The sequence below is a fragment of the Panthera onca genome, chromosome F2, assembly GCF_046562875.1.
Source record: "Panthera onca isolate mPanOnc1 chromosome F2, mPanOnc1 haplotype 2, whole genome shotgun sequence".
Lineage (NCBI taxonomy): Eukaryota > Metazoa > Chordata > Mammalia > Carnivora > Felidae > Panthera > Panthera onca.
In genome coordinates this window covers 62980063-62996636 of record NC_138356.1, presented here as the reverse complement: position 1 = coordinate 62996636, position 16574 = coordinate 62980063, and the positions used below count along the sequence as shown (strand labels likewise).

General features: G+C 38.8%; 1 long non-coding RNA gene across 2 annotated transcripts in view; it reads right to left on the bottom strand.

Moving 5' to 3' along the window:
* The window catches only part of LOC132664439 (uncharacterized), a 51717-nt gene extending 39356 nt beyond the window's left edge, over nucleotides 1–12361 (bottom strand). For both annotated transcript variants that reach the window (XR_009603672.3, XR_009603670.3), the window contains exons 1-2: nucleotides 12283–12361; nucleotides 3723–4083 (exon numbers count right to left, since the gene is read on the bottom strand). This is a non-coding gene — a long non-coding RNA (uncharacterized LOC132664439). The remainder of the gene's footprint in view (nucleotides 1–3722; nucleotides 4084–12282) is intronic.
* Between the last annotated feature and the right edge of the window lie 4213 nt (nucleotides 12362–16574).

Below are 16574 nucleotides of genomic sequence, written 5' to 3'. Positions count from 1 at the left end.
TTTTTAAAAAATTCTACATATGAGTGAAATCATATGGCATTTGTCTTTCTCTGACTCACTTATTTCACTTAGCTAAATACACTCTAGCTCCATCTACATCACTGCAAGTGGTAAGATTTCATTATTTTAGATGGCTGAGTCATATTTCACCTTCATTATTTCATTATATGTATGTATGTGTGTTTGTATTCATATACACACACATACCACATCTTCTTTATCCCTTCATCAGTTGATGGACAGTTGGGCTTAATCTCATGAAGCATGAGATCATGACCTGAGCTGAAATCAAGTCGGGCGCTTGACCAACTCAGCCACCCAGGCACCCCCTTTTATTTTACTGTTTATTTTATTTGGAGTCTTTTGGGATTCCATACAAATTTGAGGATTGTTTGTTCTACCTCTGTGAAAAATGCTGGTGGTATTTTGATAGGGATTACATTAAATGTGTAGATTGCTTTGGGTAGTATGGACATTTTAACAATGTTTGTTTTTCCAATCCATGAGTATGGAATGCTTTTCCATTTCTTTGTGTCCTCTTCAATTTCTTCCATTATTGTTCTATAGTTTTCAGAGCACAGATCTTTTACCTCTTTCGTTAGGTTTATTCCTAGGTATCTTATTGCAATTGTCTGGGTGCAATTGCAAATGGGATCAATCCCTTTTCTGCTGCCTCACTACTGGTGTACAGAAATGCAACGGATTTCTATATGTTGGTTTCATATTTTGCAACTTTGCTGAATTCATGTAATTAGTCCTAGCAATTTTTTGCTGGAGTCTTTTGGGTTTTCTACGTACAGTATCATGTCATCTGCAAATAAATTACTTTCATTTCAAACAATAAATTCATCTTTTGCAGTATCCAGGATACCTCACTAATCCATTTCAGGTTTTCAGTATAGTACAGATCTGTCTACATTTGTAAACAAAAGACTTAGCTGCAAGGGAAATGAAGAAAAGAACTAGGCCTGCAGTTTGGAGTTACATTCAAAAATCATTAAACCAGAATTCATTTTAAACAAGTTTCTGCTAGATAGTATGGGTTCAGTGTGATTACTAGTTCTGGGAACCCATTATGAAACAAATAAAAGCTAAACATTGCCCTGGAAAATTGATACAGTGAGTTGAATTCATTTATCTATTGAACAGCAAATAGGGCTCAATTTTGGCAAGAAGAGTAGGATATCTGGGGAGAGGACGTTATCCCAAGGATGTAGGTGAGAACACATTATGTTAAGAAAAGTAAAAGGTACACAGATGGAATTTTACACAATTATTCAGAGTGTGGCAGACTTATGTTATGTCAATTTAGCTCAGCTGCAACTGAATTTCACAAAATCCCCTTGCCTGCATAGTTTCTGGTTGGCATGAAGTAGCAGCCACACTCCTTTTGCATGCAGAAGGTGAAGGCAGGCAATGAGGCTCCTGGTAGCTTACACACACTTGTGCAACCAGCTGCTTGCTGGCTTCCCACCTGGGGGTAGCACCCCCTCCTCTGGGTCCTGCACCTCTGGCCAGATCCTCATTTGGCTTCTCTGGCTCCTGGGCTAGGTGCAGATTTAGTTCCATAATGAAGGTCACTAGCTTCCTCCCATTATCCATGTGGCAGGAGGAGAGGCAGGAAGAGACTGCCATGGATTTTAAAAGCCTGCCCTCATGGGCTCCAGTCACCTCAGCTTTGTAGATTCCTGTTCGTACTCTCTTCCCTTCACATCTGATCTCCTTTTCAACTGCCTGCCTTGTGGATTTCCACCAGATCCAGAAGGAAACATCTTATATAATAGTTTAACCATATCCCACAACTGTGTAAGGCCTAGTCACCATTATAGATCCCTTATTTATAATGCATATTTTGGAGGTTTTGTGTTTCTCTGATCACAGTCTTGGTTAAACACAGGGTGACATTATTAGAATGGGGAAAATTGGGAAGATCATTGGATAAATCATCTGTAATTTCTCAGAAGAAAGGCAATGACTTTGACTAAGCTCTTGTTGGCATAAAGTTCTCCACAGTGCTCAACAAAGCTAAACCAATGCTTTTTAAGACCTTCAGTATCTTCATATAACTTTATACATGCTATTAAAGTTCTTAGTCACACACTTTAATTTTTAATTTATTTTTATTTTTAAAAAAATTTTTTTAGTGTTTATTTATTTTTGAGAGACAGAGAGAGAGACAGCATGAGCGGGAGAGGGCAGAGAGAGAAAAAGGGAGACACAGAATCTGAAGCAGGCTCCAGGCTCTGAGCTGTTAGCCCAGAGCCCGATGCGGGGCTTGAACTCACAGACCGCGAGATCATGACCTGAGCCGAAGTCGGACGCTCAACCGACTGAGCCACCTAGGCGCCCCACACACTTTTAGATCATACACAATAGATTATATTTATGTATATTTATGGCTAACATTTCAAATATATTCAGTGTTTGACATTATCTAGGTGATTCCGCCATTCTTAGTAGCTGATGTTCAATATTTAAGATTCTGCTTTGTATACCACTCTTGATGTGTATTTGTATCTGTGACCTGACTTTTTTCTCAAAATAATTCTGAGAGGTCAGAAAAGAGCCAGTAAGAAGTTGGGGTTTGGCACAGAAGAAGAGGACAAACATTCCGAAGCCCATGCTGTCACATTTGCACTTTATAATTTCAATTAATTTTCACAAAAATTCTGGTTAGTTTCTTACTCCTATTTTGAAGTTGGGCACTGAGAATCAGAGAATAAAGTGTCTTGTTCAATATCTCACACCTAACAAAAAACTGCTTTTCCTTAAAAGTGAGTGAAACCATAACCATACCAACGGAAAAATTGGAATAACCTTTAGAACCCGAAAACTTTCAGGTGCTATGCATCAATAAAACTAGGAAGATAAGAAGCAAACAGAACCATATAACAAGGATTCAGTATTTGACATGTGGGCACAGCAACAAAAAACAGTGATAAACATTTTCATCTCTTGATAATAAAAGCTTTGCTGGTAGTAAACTATTTACAGTATACTTAATACATCAGAAAGCTGTTACATTTTTAATATGTAAAATGAATAAAATGGAAAAAAAAAATGCCCAAGCTAGAGTTAAACACGAGGCCACAAAACTTCCAAGTGTCATCTAATGACTAGGGAGGAAGTATGTATTTTAATGAAAAAAATCCCCAACGTATAACACCTAGAATTTTCATTTCAGCAATTGTCCCTTTAATATTGAGACCCTTTGTCTATTCCAGAGGGGTAATGGCAGGTAGAATTTTACCTGAAATCCCCTTAAGTTTCCAGTTCTCATGGTTACTTCCTCCTCAAATTTCTTTCAACACTAATCAATGGCACCTCGTTACAATCTCAGTGAAAGTTTGAACAAAAGGACCCATTTCCCAATGGTTGTAAAAATAAATGGAACATGAGGGGAAGTTACACTTTATACCGAAGTAGAGTCACAGAATTGTAGTGGCATTGAAGATTGATTACCTATCTTTTACAAGTGACTTAACTGAAAATCAGAGAAGTTTTAGTCATTAAATTCAAAAGTGAGTTCAGGTTTATGGATGCACTAAACGTACACAATTTTGTGAGGAATTTTTTTAAAAAATAAAATCACAAATACAAAATTACATATAGGACTTTGGGTGTGGCTCATGAAAATGAGGGTTTAACATTCCAACCAAATCTGAATGAGGTAAAATCCAACTGGGAAAAGCAAAAGCCAAAAGTGTTCAACAAGCTGGTACCTGGAAGTGCAAGGAAGCAGAGGGGCATCAGGAACAACCGGAACCAGAAACATGAACCTCATTGGGATTGTTTCTGTCTCTGTTTCTCTCCGTAGGTAGGCCTTATTCCCTCTCACTGTAAACCAGCACTCTTCAGAAGCAGGCAAATATGGCTACTGATAGTTCTTAAATTACATATCATAAAGTTTCAACCACTGAGATGCCAAGAAGCTCTCTGGGCCAAATCCAATGCTAGAGAAGGACCTTCGTTGATCTGGTTGGGTCCAAGTTAACTGCTGTCAGTGGAGTTGAGTCTTATAAAAACATGGAGATAACCACAGGCACACGCTCAGCATAGAAAAGAATCTGTGCCAAGAAGAATCTGGAAAGACAAAACAACCCTCCATAAATTATTTGCTCAATGCTGAATAGCTAATAAGAAGTATAGTCAGAATCATAAACTAAGGGTTCATTTCTAGAACATTTTTTTCTCTAAATATTACAGCAGATACTAAAAAAATTAATTTTCCTGGCTCAGAATTTTTGTTTTCTTGGCATAGAAAATTATCAGAATACACAAACCAAAATAAGACCCAACAAAAATAAGCTTAATTTTTTCATTCAAAGGCAATTTAGAGTTCCTCTGAATGAGCATTATACACATCGATTCTCATTTAGAGACTTATTAAGAAAACACGACATTTGGGTTAAGCATGTATTATCTATTAACTTATACTAGAAACTTCCTTCTTTCTGCTATTCTGATGTAATTTGTTTACTTATTATCTCTTTATCGTAGATATAGAATAGATGAAAAGTGCTAATTGGCTGTGTTCTGTGATAAATGAAAGATTCTTGCACAGTGCTTTGATATGCAAATAGCATAACTACAAGTTTATTAAAGCCACATTTTTTAGAACAAATAGCATATTGCTAAACATTTCAGACCAAAAAGTTCCTGCATAAGGAAGTCGCTATTGATTTATATTTCCTAGTTAAGTAATTCTCTATCGATTTATATTTCTTTGCCTGAAACAAAGTGCCTCAATCATTAGAAAAATTAAAAGGAGGAGAATTGAAAATGGGAAATTTTGACACAATATATTACAATAGAAAGAAAACCCCAGGCCTTTGCTTTTCTTTCTTTAACTAAGCTTTAGCAGCATCTTTTTATTTTAATTTTTAAATTAATAAATTTCCATTGTTCTTGATTAGTTCCAAGAATTCTTCTCTACCTGGAAACATGACGTATGTTGAAGGCAATCCTGGAAAGGATTTGTAATAGTGCCTAAACCATGCCACTATGCTTAAGATGAGAAAAGATGGAGCTTGAAAATAAGTAATGGAGTTCAGAGTTCAGCTCTTTCCTACCAGTGAGACTTTCTCTGGATTAGACTCAGCCTTACAGTCTGGTGAGGCATGGCCAAGGCTACATCTGTTGTACTGTGTGCTGTTAGGCAAGAGCAAAAAGTCTCAATTCAGAAGCTGGAGAAAAGAGTAGGATACTAAAACCAAGGGTAGCAGACGCCAAACCAAACTGAAGGCCTATGAATTATCTTCTAGATGAGTAAGAGAGCAACATCTGTTCATACTCATAAATCAAATCCTGCCCAGCAGGCTCAGGGCATGGGGTTCCTTCCACAGAAGCACAGGATGGGACACATGAAGAGAATGGATGACAGTGTGATCCTTCACACTGAAGTGTCATAGGGCAACAGTAAATAAGGTGTCCAGGAAACAGGGGCCCACAGAACTGTGAGCCAGTCAGAAACCAGAACTGAGTTCATACCACCTGGTAAATTCTATTGGCACAAGATAGGGAGCCAATTTAAAAGCAAAGCCACAAATGTCCAAGTTTGCCAGATTCTTTAAAATACAATTATAATCACTGATCAAGGGATGGATTTAACATAAACAACCTGGAGAAGACTCCTGATCATATTTGAACATTTTAAATTTCACCTACCTACACAATAGCATTACCTTCAGGATGTTGTCTTTTAATAAAAAGCCTTTTCCCTCCTCTCACACTTAGAAGAATATGTTGTTTGTCATTTGTGCATAGTGTATCTTTGTTTTTTCTTGAATTGCTCCGTTTTCTTTTCTGATATCATACTAAGTGATCATGATTTAGAATAATATGACAGATGTGTTTAGTGTGGCAGAAAGTCTCCATTTTTCACTCCAAGTTTACTTTTCACCTATCTCAGCCTTAACCTGCACGCAAGAAGAATGACCTCCACCAACTGGGTCTCCTGAGCTCTCTTGCCCTCTGGCTTCCAGTTGGGTTTGGCCATTAAGAAGTACAGACATGAAGAGCACCTGGGTGGCTCAGTCAGTTAATTAAGCATCCAACTTCAGCTTAGGTCATGATCTCATGGTTGGTGAATTTGATCCCCATTTTGGACTATTGCTATCAGCCTGGGCATTTGGGCATTTGCTATCAGCCTGTCAGTGCAGAGCCCACTTTGGATCTTCTCTCCCCCTCTCTTGGTCCCTTCCCCGCTTGTGCTTTCCCAAAAATAAACATTTACAAAAAGAAGAAGAAGAAGAAGAAGAAGAAGAAGAAGAAGAAGAAGACGACGACGACGGAGGAGGAGGGGGAGGAGGGGGAGGAGGAGGGGGAGGAGGAGGGGGAGGAGGAGGGGGAGGAGGAGAAGGAGAAGGAGAAGGAGAAGGAGAAGGAGAAGGAGAAGGAGAAGGAGAAGGAGAAGGAGAAGGAGAAGGAGAGAAATAAGATCAGATAATAAGAGAAGAGACAGGTAGGGGTATTTTACTCTTACTCTTTTCCAACCAGACAGTAGTTTAGCAGGGGTTGTGTTCCTCTTGAGTGAGTATCTCAGATGGCCCCTGTCAGATGGCTGCAGCTTTCTCCAGATTCCACAGGTAGTCTCTTTGACCTTGTTTGTGTCATCTTGATGGTGGGAGTAGCTTCCTGTCACTGCTAGTCTTAGAGGGCTTTGCTACCCTTTTTGAATCACTTAACCTTGCGACACCTTGGTACAGACGCTCTTTATTATATTTTCTTAAATTATTCTTATATGTGTAACACCTCCTTTTCTTCTAGAACTCTCATTAATATAGTTAGCAAAGAAATATCATTTACAGGGCACCTGGGTGGTTCAGTTGTTTGAGTGTCCAACTCTTGATTCTGGCTTGGGTCATCATCCCAGGGTCATGGGATTGACCCCCACAGCAGGCTACACTGAGTGTGGAGCCTGTTTGAGATTCTCTTTCCCTTTACCCCTCTCCTGCTTGCACGTGCTCTCTCTCTCTCAAATAAATAAATAAAAATTTTAAGAAGACGTATCATTTACCACAATACCCAATCTGAAGAAGCATCAATCTATTACAAGCAAAGTCAATGCAAAGTACAAGGACAATCATCCCACAGATGAGAGGGAAGATTTCCAGAAAGCAGTATGGTGTAGTGGAGGAGTACCTTGTTTTTCATACCAGGGTCCAAATTCTGGTTCTGCCTCTTGCTAGATCCACGAACTAGAACAAATCTTTTAGTTTCTCAAACCCGTTTTTCTTAATAAGATGAGACTAATAATAACATCTCTCTCATAAATTTGTTGCTAAGATTCAACAAGATAATTTGGTTTAATTTCATAGTATGACGTTGGCATTAAGACTGATAGCTTGGCAGCTATGATGGAAGCCATGTTTTTAAAATGATGCTTCCAGGGATGAGACATCAACTGAGAAGTATAATCTAAACACTTAAAGGATGACTTATAGTGTTATGCTAAGAAACATCCATAGCGCTACTTTACTCAGTTTATTAACTGCTACCAAACAATAATATGCAACATCCTGGATTACCATCTAGTCTCAAATCCGATAAAATTCCCAGCCTTGAAAATCCCCTTCCTCTATGCTCAGAAGATACAGCCTAGAGGTGAAGATGTTAAAGATGGTGGCAATGATGAGATCTCTTACTGAGATTAATTACTGACATTCATTCTTACTGAGACTAACTATATGATAGCGCTCACTATTCTAAGAATTTGATACATTTTAAATCTTTCAAGCCTCATAACAGGTAACGTATATCATTATTTTCTCATTTTACAGGAAGAGCAATTGAGGCAAAGATTAAATAACCTGCCCATGGTCACATCTAGTAACTGGCGGAAAGGAAGTTTGAACCCTGGAGCCGAGGCTTCAACACCCATGTGCTAAAGCACCCAGCTATACTGCCTCACCCGGCAATTTCTACCCCATTTTTTGATGTTATGGACATCTGGGTTCCATCTTCAGGAATACAAACGTTTAACTTAGAATTATAACACCACTGACAAATTTTTGTCAAGCAAGCACTTTGCAGAGCAAATATCATTAGGCCAGTTTAATTTATTATTGAATTTTCTATTCAGCACAGTTAAAACATTTTTATGTTTACTTTACTGAAATTATATTCATCAGGATCTTTTTTCTGTAAACTGTACACTGAACATCTGATTTATTGGTCAGTCATTTTGTCCATATAAAATGTGACTGATTATAGCTCCTACCCAGAGTACTTTTCTTTTATGGTTATTATAATAGAGCTTCAACAGACCCACATCTAATTTACATGAATTCAATCAGCTTGGCCAAAAATTAAAATAAATCTAAGAGTTTCTGTGATTTCCCAAATCCACCTCCAAGGGATTTTCATACATGAAAAGGGTTCATACGTGGTGAGGATAGAACTGAGTAGTGATTCCTCCAAGAAGAAATTAAGGAATTAACTTGGGGTGGGAAGAGGAGGGTGTTGATGAGAAACAGCTTATTAACGTAATCTCAAAATATCTCCCTGCAAATCACAATTTGCAAAAGCTATAATTTGCTATACAGTGGAGAAATAAACAACACCCCAACCAACTGATGGAAATTAGCCTCATGAATATAGGACAGGCATGACGTGCCTACAGGTGTGATAGCCTAAGAAGGACAGGCAGCACTTAATTTAGCAATCCTGCCAAAAAATACATAACCAGAATCACATTATGGGGAGACACTAGGTAAACCGCCTTCAAAGGCAGTTTGTAAAACCACTGGCCTTTATTCTTCAAAATTATCAAGGTCCCGAAAGACAAAATAGGGTAAGGAGCCATTCCAAATTAAATAATGATAACTAAGTGCAATACATGATCATAGTCTAGCTTCTGGAGAAAAACTGCTGCGAATGACATAATGGGGATAATCGACAAAACTGGAAATGAACTAGGGACGCCTGGGTGGCTCAGTCGGTTAAGCGTCCGACTTTGGCTCAGGTCATGATCTCACAGTTCGTGGGTTCGAGCCCCGCGTCCGGCTCTGTGCTGACAGCTCCGAGCCTGGAGCCTGCTTTGGATTCTGTGTGTGTGTCTCTCTCTGCCCCTCCCCTGATCTCTCTCTCTCTCTCTCTCTCAAAAATAAATGAGGATTAAAAAAAGAAGAAGCGCTCAATTGAGGTGAAAGGTGGTTTTCTGATTTTAAAATTCGTATCAGATTTTGGGGCGCGTGGGTGGCTCAGTCGGTTGAGCCTCTGGCTCAGGTCACGATCTCATGGCTTGTGAGTTCAAGCCCTGCGTTGGGCTCTGTGCTGACAGCTCAGGGCCTGGAGCCTCCTTCGGATTCTGTCTCCCTCTCTCTCTGTTCTTCCCCTGCTCTCACTCTGTCTGTCTCTCACTTTCTCAAAAATAAATAAAGATTAAAAAAATTTTTTTTAACAGTTTAGACCTGCAAAAACTGATCTCGAAAAAGTGGACTTTCTAGAAGTGCACTGAAGTAACACCTTCTAAGAACTGGTTTTAAGTACTCTAAAATGAGTTGAAAATCATGTAGAGTAAAAATGACCCTGGAAAATCTCTAAATTGCCCATAAATATAGAGTACACACATTTTTGGTAAATAGCCCTGTACAGTAATATGTATGTACAACTGGATAATGTATACAATATGCAATTTCATGGAAGGACCGTAATCAGCAGGTAAATAATTCAAGTATTTTGCAACACTTCCACAATTTTGTGAAAATTCCAAATTACAAGTGCTAGCATTATCATTATGTTCTACATTCAATTTTAACGGTTCTTCCAGTTTGAGTCACTGTTTCTTTAAGACCTTAAAGTAATCCTTTTTTTGTTTTAAAGCTTTATCTTGGAATAATTTCTGATTTAGAGACAAGTTTCATGAAATTATAAAGAATATCTGTATTCCCTTTCTACAGATTCACTAATTTTGACTATTTTGCCACATTTGCTTTTTAATTCTCTCACTGTGTGTGTGTGTGTGTGTGTGTGTGTGTGCATGCACACACACACACACACACACACACAGTTTTTGCAGACCCATTTGAGAGTAGATTGAATACCTCAATGACTTTTTGTCACTTAATACTTCAGTGTGTATTTCTCAAGAACAAGAGTATTTTCTTCCATAACCACAGTCTAGCTATCAAATTTAGGAAATTTAACATGGCTGCGTTTATTATTTATATAATGTATAGTCCATTTCCAATTTTTCGAAATGTTTTTACTTTATTTATTTTGAGAGAGAGAGAGAGCATGGGAGGGGCAGAAAGAGAGGGAGAGAGAGGATCCCAACAGGCTCCACGAGGTCAGCGCAGAGCCCAATGTGGGGCTTGAGCTCACAAACTGTGACATCATGACCTGAGCCGAAGTCGGACACTTAACCGACTGAGCCACCCAGGCGCCCCTGCAGGTCTAAATTTTTAAGGATGCATCTTATACCTGCACTTAGGGGTTTGTGTTGATTTTTATTTCTGGTCAGTGTGCTGGATATTCTCCTTTTCTTCTCCACATCCGTATCTCACCCTTTGCCACCCTGCCCTGAATCTAGGACACCCAGAGCTTCCACACTCTCTGGTTTCCAGTTGAATGTGAATTTGGAGAGCCATCAGCAGGAGACCAGAGGGTGAGAGCTGAGTGACACTATTATATCCCCTAGCCTTGCCCTGACCTGGCCAATAAAGGCTGCATTCCCCTACTCTAGAGTCCCCAGCTCCCACTGGCCAGCTTTTGTTCCAGTTTGCAGTAACAGCTCTGTCAAATGCTGGGTCTCCAAAAATATTACCAAAAGTATCTGTGATAAAGCAAAGCTGAGTTTGTTGCTTCTCACAGGAAGGCAGATCACTACCTTGACAGTCTTAGCAGAAACTTGCAAGGGGAAAAGAAAAGTCAGGATATATATGTGGTCTTGAAGGTCTGGTTCAAGGTAGCTTTTCCAATGGGAGTGCTTGCCTAGGACTGGGCAAAGCTCATGATATAATAGTTTAGGATGGGTGGATATAGCAAGAGAGGGTCTCCAGGTGAGTTAAAGGAAAACAACTGCTTGATAAGCTTGGTTGAGTTGTTATCCTGAGTAGTGGATATTTACTCAAATGAGGATACGTTAAGCAGTATAGTGTGAAGATGAATGGACGTTCAGAAAGTTCCTAAAACAAGCAATAAAGTTATCTGAAACTTCATCTTCCTGGGCATGAGTTGCCTGAAATAGCAAAGTCATGTCAATGTAGACTGTATGCCCCATGGGTGTAGGTAGTTTCTGTTCTCAGCCCCCATCCTTTTAGGTCTAGGGATGGTGATGGCTCCTCACTGTGAGTTGCTGCAGGGTCCTTCATCACCCAATGGTTGGTTTTCCTTTCCTGCCCTCACTTTTGTCAATAATCTATTAAAATTTTTGCAGTTACTCTATTTGAATGTGCCATCTGTCTCCTATTAGTACCCTAACTGATGAAGATAATTATGAGTTAGGTAAACATTTATTCATTTGTATATATTATTAACTCAGCAACTCACACAGTATTGCTCTATTTCCCAGTATTAATCGTGTCGCCAGTCCAAATCAGTATCATTGTGTATGGTTTGTTCACTGAAGGTGCAGTAAAATGTAAATTGCAAAGTCAAAAGACCCTGATTTGTGCCTAGATCTATTTGAGCCCACCTACAGAAGTGGTCTCATTGAGCTTTTGCACTCATCCTGACAGAGGACGGGAGATACTTAAGCTACTCTAGCCAATTACTGGGGATTTAGGACCTGTAGGACCTAGCTCTGCCCTTCTGCCCTGATTTTGAAAACTGTACTTCATTCTGCTTCTCTCTGGGTCCCCATCTCCATCATGATAAACTACACACTGACTCAAAACTGCTTTATTCTTGGCAGTCCTAGCTGCCAGGAACTGGAGACCTGACCATAGTTCCAAGTGCAAGGGTGGCTGCCAGCTGACTGCCTTGCCAGTTGCCTGTGAACAGTCCGCGAATTCCTCTCTCTAGCCACCTCCTGGGCGGGGGGAGGGTATATGTTTGTTTTTAAACCCCCAATGCCACTGCCCACCCACACTACCTGCCCTACTGCTGAACTCTTGGGTATGGTATCTGTCCTCTAAGTATCTAACAGAGAAAATGGAATCAAGGGTTGTATGCCAACTCCCCCCATAATACACTCACAAAAGCTCGAAAGAAACTAAATCTTTAGAAGAAACTAAGCAAAGAACATAAATGCATATCTAAACACATTCCCTGAATATGTGGAAACTCTCCGGTCCTTCTCCTCCCTAGGAATATCACCGTCATCTTTAATATACACACCTTGCAGACGTCTGGAAGTGCTGCCCTGAATTATTTAGTATGATTTAGCATGGCCATTTGTTCTGTGTTAGACCTGTTTGGAATGAAATGAAGGAAAGGACTTTAGACAGACACAGAGGAGCACAATCAAACTTGCTAATCATAGGTAAATCACACTAGGTTTCATTCATCAGTCTTTGCTTTCATGCCAGGAACTATTTCAGCTTAGTTATAGTATGCACATTATATTCATTTCAAGGAGATACAAAAACCCATATAATACATATCTCAGTACTTACAGAAATAAAAGTGAACTCTACACAAAAGCCTGTGTCACATGCAATTGCACTGACACTTTAAAAAGAGGCGGATAGTGTTTTCCTAAAGGACATGCTATGAATATCCAGTGTATGAGTAGGAAATATGAAATTTCCCTTTGGACTTTATATTGGACTGAGACAGCCAAGAAATTATAAAACTGGAGTCATTTCAGGAACTTTGTGGACCTCTTATGTAATGCATTACAAGGGACAGCCTTCCAGCTGAGAATATGCTTAATTTGTATTGCATAAATTATACACTATACAGCCTGATATAGTGCTTAAAAGCTTTGACTTTCAAGTTAAACAAACCTGGGTTTGAATGCCAGCTCACTAGCTCTGAGAGCTTCTGCAAATTATTTTATTTCATTAAGCCTTGCTTACTTCAACTAAAAATAGGGATAATGTTAGCACCTACTCATAAGGTAATTGGAAGAATTAAATGAAATAATGCACACACACACAAAAACAAAGCATCGTGTCTAGCACATAGTAAGCACTTAACAACACTGTGTCATTCATGTTGCTGTTTTAATATTGAACCTGTACTGGGGTATGGCCAGTTTTTACATTTAGCCATACCATCTCCTTTTGGATGAAACCCAATAAATAACACTTCGCTAACTTCTTCCTGTACCACCAGTTGATAACATCCAACGGTCCATTAGAGATTTTTCATGTGGAAGTTACAGTTGCACATCAAAGTTGCTGTGTCTGAAGTCAAGCTTATCATCTTCTACCTAAAAGGAGTCCTCCTGATTTACCAACTTCTGTTAAACTGGAAAAATCCCTTTGTTCTCAAAGATGGCGAGAGTCATAAATTTGATCTGATTCAATTAAAGGCTAAGGAAATTGGAAAATAGAACCATGTATACATAGTTTATCTGGATATCACCACCAGTCATCATATTCATATCATGACTGTAATCCCTAAAATGAGAAGGAAAAAAAATGAACAGGTTTTCAAAAGGTCAATCCAATTTGGAAAAAAAAATTTTTTGGATCAATATTTAAATTTAAAACTCTTAGTAATTTTTTCCAGGTCTGAGTTATAAAAACAATGAAAATTCTTTATTTCTATAGTACCTTGAAGTTTACCAAGATTTTTCACATATCTTAACTCTTCAAATAGAGCTATTATTCTTGTTTTACATATAATAACACAGAGATGATACTTTAGATTGGATTATGAGGACAGTGCCATGCCACTTATAACATGGCAGAAGCAGACCTAAGGGAGGGACCAACGATGCAGCTCTTCAAAAGGAGAGCATTCCAGAGAGAGGGAGCAGCAGGTGCAAAGGCCCTGAGACAGAAGCATGCTTACTGTAGAGAGGAACTAGCAAGGTGGATCATGGGGCTGGAGCAGAGGTAGCCAGGAGCCCTATAATGTAGGGCCTTGTAGGCAGCGGGAAAAGCCTTAGAATCTTTACTGTGATCACCCAAAAGCTCTTAGCTACGAAGTGAAAGTTCGGAGGCATGACTTTGAGTCTTCCAGTTCGGAATCTGAGATGGTGACCCGTAAAAAGGGCTTTCTAGGTAAACAGATAAGATCCTGGATGGCATCTTTAATTATCACCACAAAACTCCACCATTTTATGTCCTCTGCCACACCAGCCTCCAGCATATCTAGTATCTGTCTCGTTCAAACTCTCCTATGAAACCAGTTCACATTCTCAGACATTTTTCTTTTCTCTCCTTTTGCTCAAATCTGTTCATGAGAATGTACGAGCCAAGACAGCGATCACAGAAGAGACGATCCTTCTTGTGTTTTCTGCTTCAGCTACTTGTCAAAATTTAATTTTAATCCAAACTCTGTCACACTTTCCAGTTGTGACATAAGACAAGTCATTTTAATTTCGTTGTTTTTCTCTTTCTGCAAAACAAAGATTCTGATTCTATTGATATTTTCAAAAGCTACTTTATCCCAGAAAAATGAGGTAATGAATGTATACTGTTTAGGTCTCTCTTCCAGACGGATGATATGTCAGCAAGTATTCATTAAGCAAGTCTATGTTCCCAGCCTGTGCAAGGCTCCATGGAGCATAAAAAGAAGTAAACTGCCTGAGCCCTGACTACAGAGAACTCAAAATTCTCTTCAGGAAAAGAATAAGTCTCCATAAGCAACGACTAGAGCCTAAGGGTTTTAAAATTAAGAGAGGGATGTTGCCAGGTCTCTTAGGCTCTACTGCTTAACGGGACCATTGAATTCAGTTGGCATCTGACTGGCCTTAGGCTTCTTTGAATTAATAGGAAGCTTTGGTCCTCACATCCCCCTTCAAGGTTTAGTATAAGCTCTCTGTTGAAAAAGAAAATCATATCGGCCCTTACAAATAGAAAAAGATGTCAAGGTCATTTAGTCTTTTCAAGGAGATCAGGAACTTAATGCATTTATGTTCTGTTCAACAAGGCAGACAGAGTGGCTGTTTTCTAGTGATTTCTGAGAAGACCCCTCTACCCACCACCAGCCTTAACTTTGCTCACTGGCCCAACCTAAAATGCCTAAAATTTCTACTTTTTGAATCAGTTTTTTGGAATAAATACATTCTGCATATTGAAAATCCTTGTTAGAATGCAGGCAAGTTACTCAGAAGAAGTAACCCGTTAACTGATTAGCATGGATTAATATATCATTTCATACCAAGGAGAAAGGCCTGAGGAGACTATAAATATGAAAGGTTTTGGAAAAAGAAGTAATGTTTGAGAGAACTGGAATAAAGAAACCCAGGATCAGAGACCTTGAGACTTTCATGGACCAAGATCAAAATACCTATCATCTGGGTACAGTGCTCAGAAGAGAAAAGGAATGTGAAGGTCAGATAAGAGCACTTAAGACCAACTCAGGCAACTCCCCAATGTGGTCTGGGTTGCTCTGGTGTTCTAGACTGAGACAGAACAACAGAAGTGACCTTAGAGATACCCTGTTTCATCTACTTATCGGTAGAGAAAATACCATCTGGGACATTTGGGACATTTGAGTGACTTACTCAAATCAATTCAATAAGTAAGTGACAGAATGAAAATTAGAAATCTAGATTCATGACTCCCCACTTGTTTTGCAAAGTTAAAAAAAAAGTGGCTCTCAAGATTAGGATCTTTGGTTAGGGTTTTTCCAGATCCTATTTTCAAGGCTTTCCGTCTCTGAATTAAAGGTTCTTTTATTTTGGCTATTCTGAATGTTTGTTCAAGAAAAAGCTATTAGACAGGGCTTAAACTGGGATTAGTATGTAAAGAAACTTAAATCCTTGGTAGAATATATCTCAAAATTCAGAAGTAGAAAAGTTCTCCTGGATCAGAGGTTGGTGCAATAGATAGACACATTTCCTCTTTTCTTCCCACACTCTCATCTTAAAAATAATACCAGACAGTACTAGACATCAAAGACAGCCAGCTGAGACAGGAGGAAGTGACTGTTCAAACAGGGAGGGATTCAGCAAGGTAAGTCCCTAACAAATAAGCCCTGGTGATAAATGACACAAAGCCATCACCCAACTAACTAATCAACGTATCCAGAAACATATGGATCTAGCCCGCAAACACCAACGTTCCTGATAATGTTGGTAATTGATTAAGTTTTGTACACAAATGGTGTTTGATAAAAATAACTAAAAAACAAAACATGCCCTTCCTATTTTTTCAGCTAAAGGGAAGACATCATGGTACAATGAAAAGAAAATAATGTTTGAATTGCATAGATATGCTTTTTTTATTCCTGGTTCCAGGATACGAGAAAGAGTATCATAAACAGAAGTGTGAAAAGGAAAATATAAATTTTATTTGTTTTGCATATCTATGCGGTATCTGTATCGTTTAGGGATCATATCGCACCTTGGTTAAAGTCAATGTTAAGGAATTAAGAAGACCTGAACTCAATACTCTTTATTGACCATGTGAACATAAGCAAGCTATTAATCTTACTTCTCTTGAAACAGTAATAATAAAAACCAATTTACAGAATTATCATGAGGATTGACATTGGAAAAAAAAAATCAC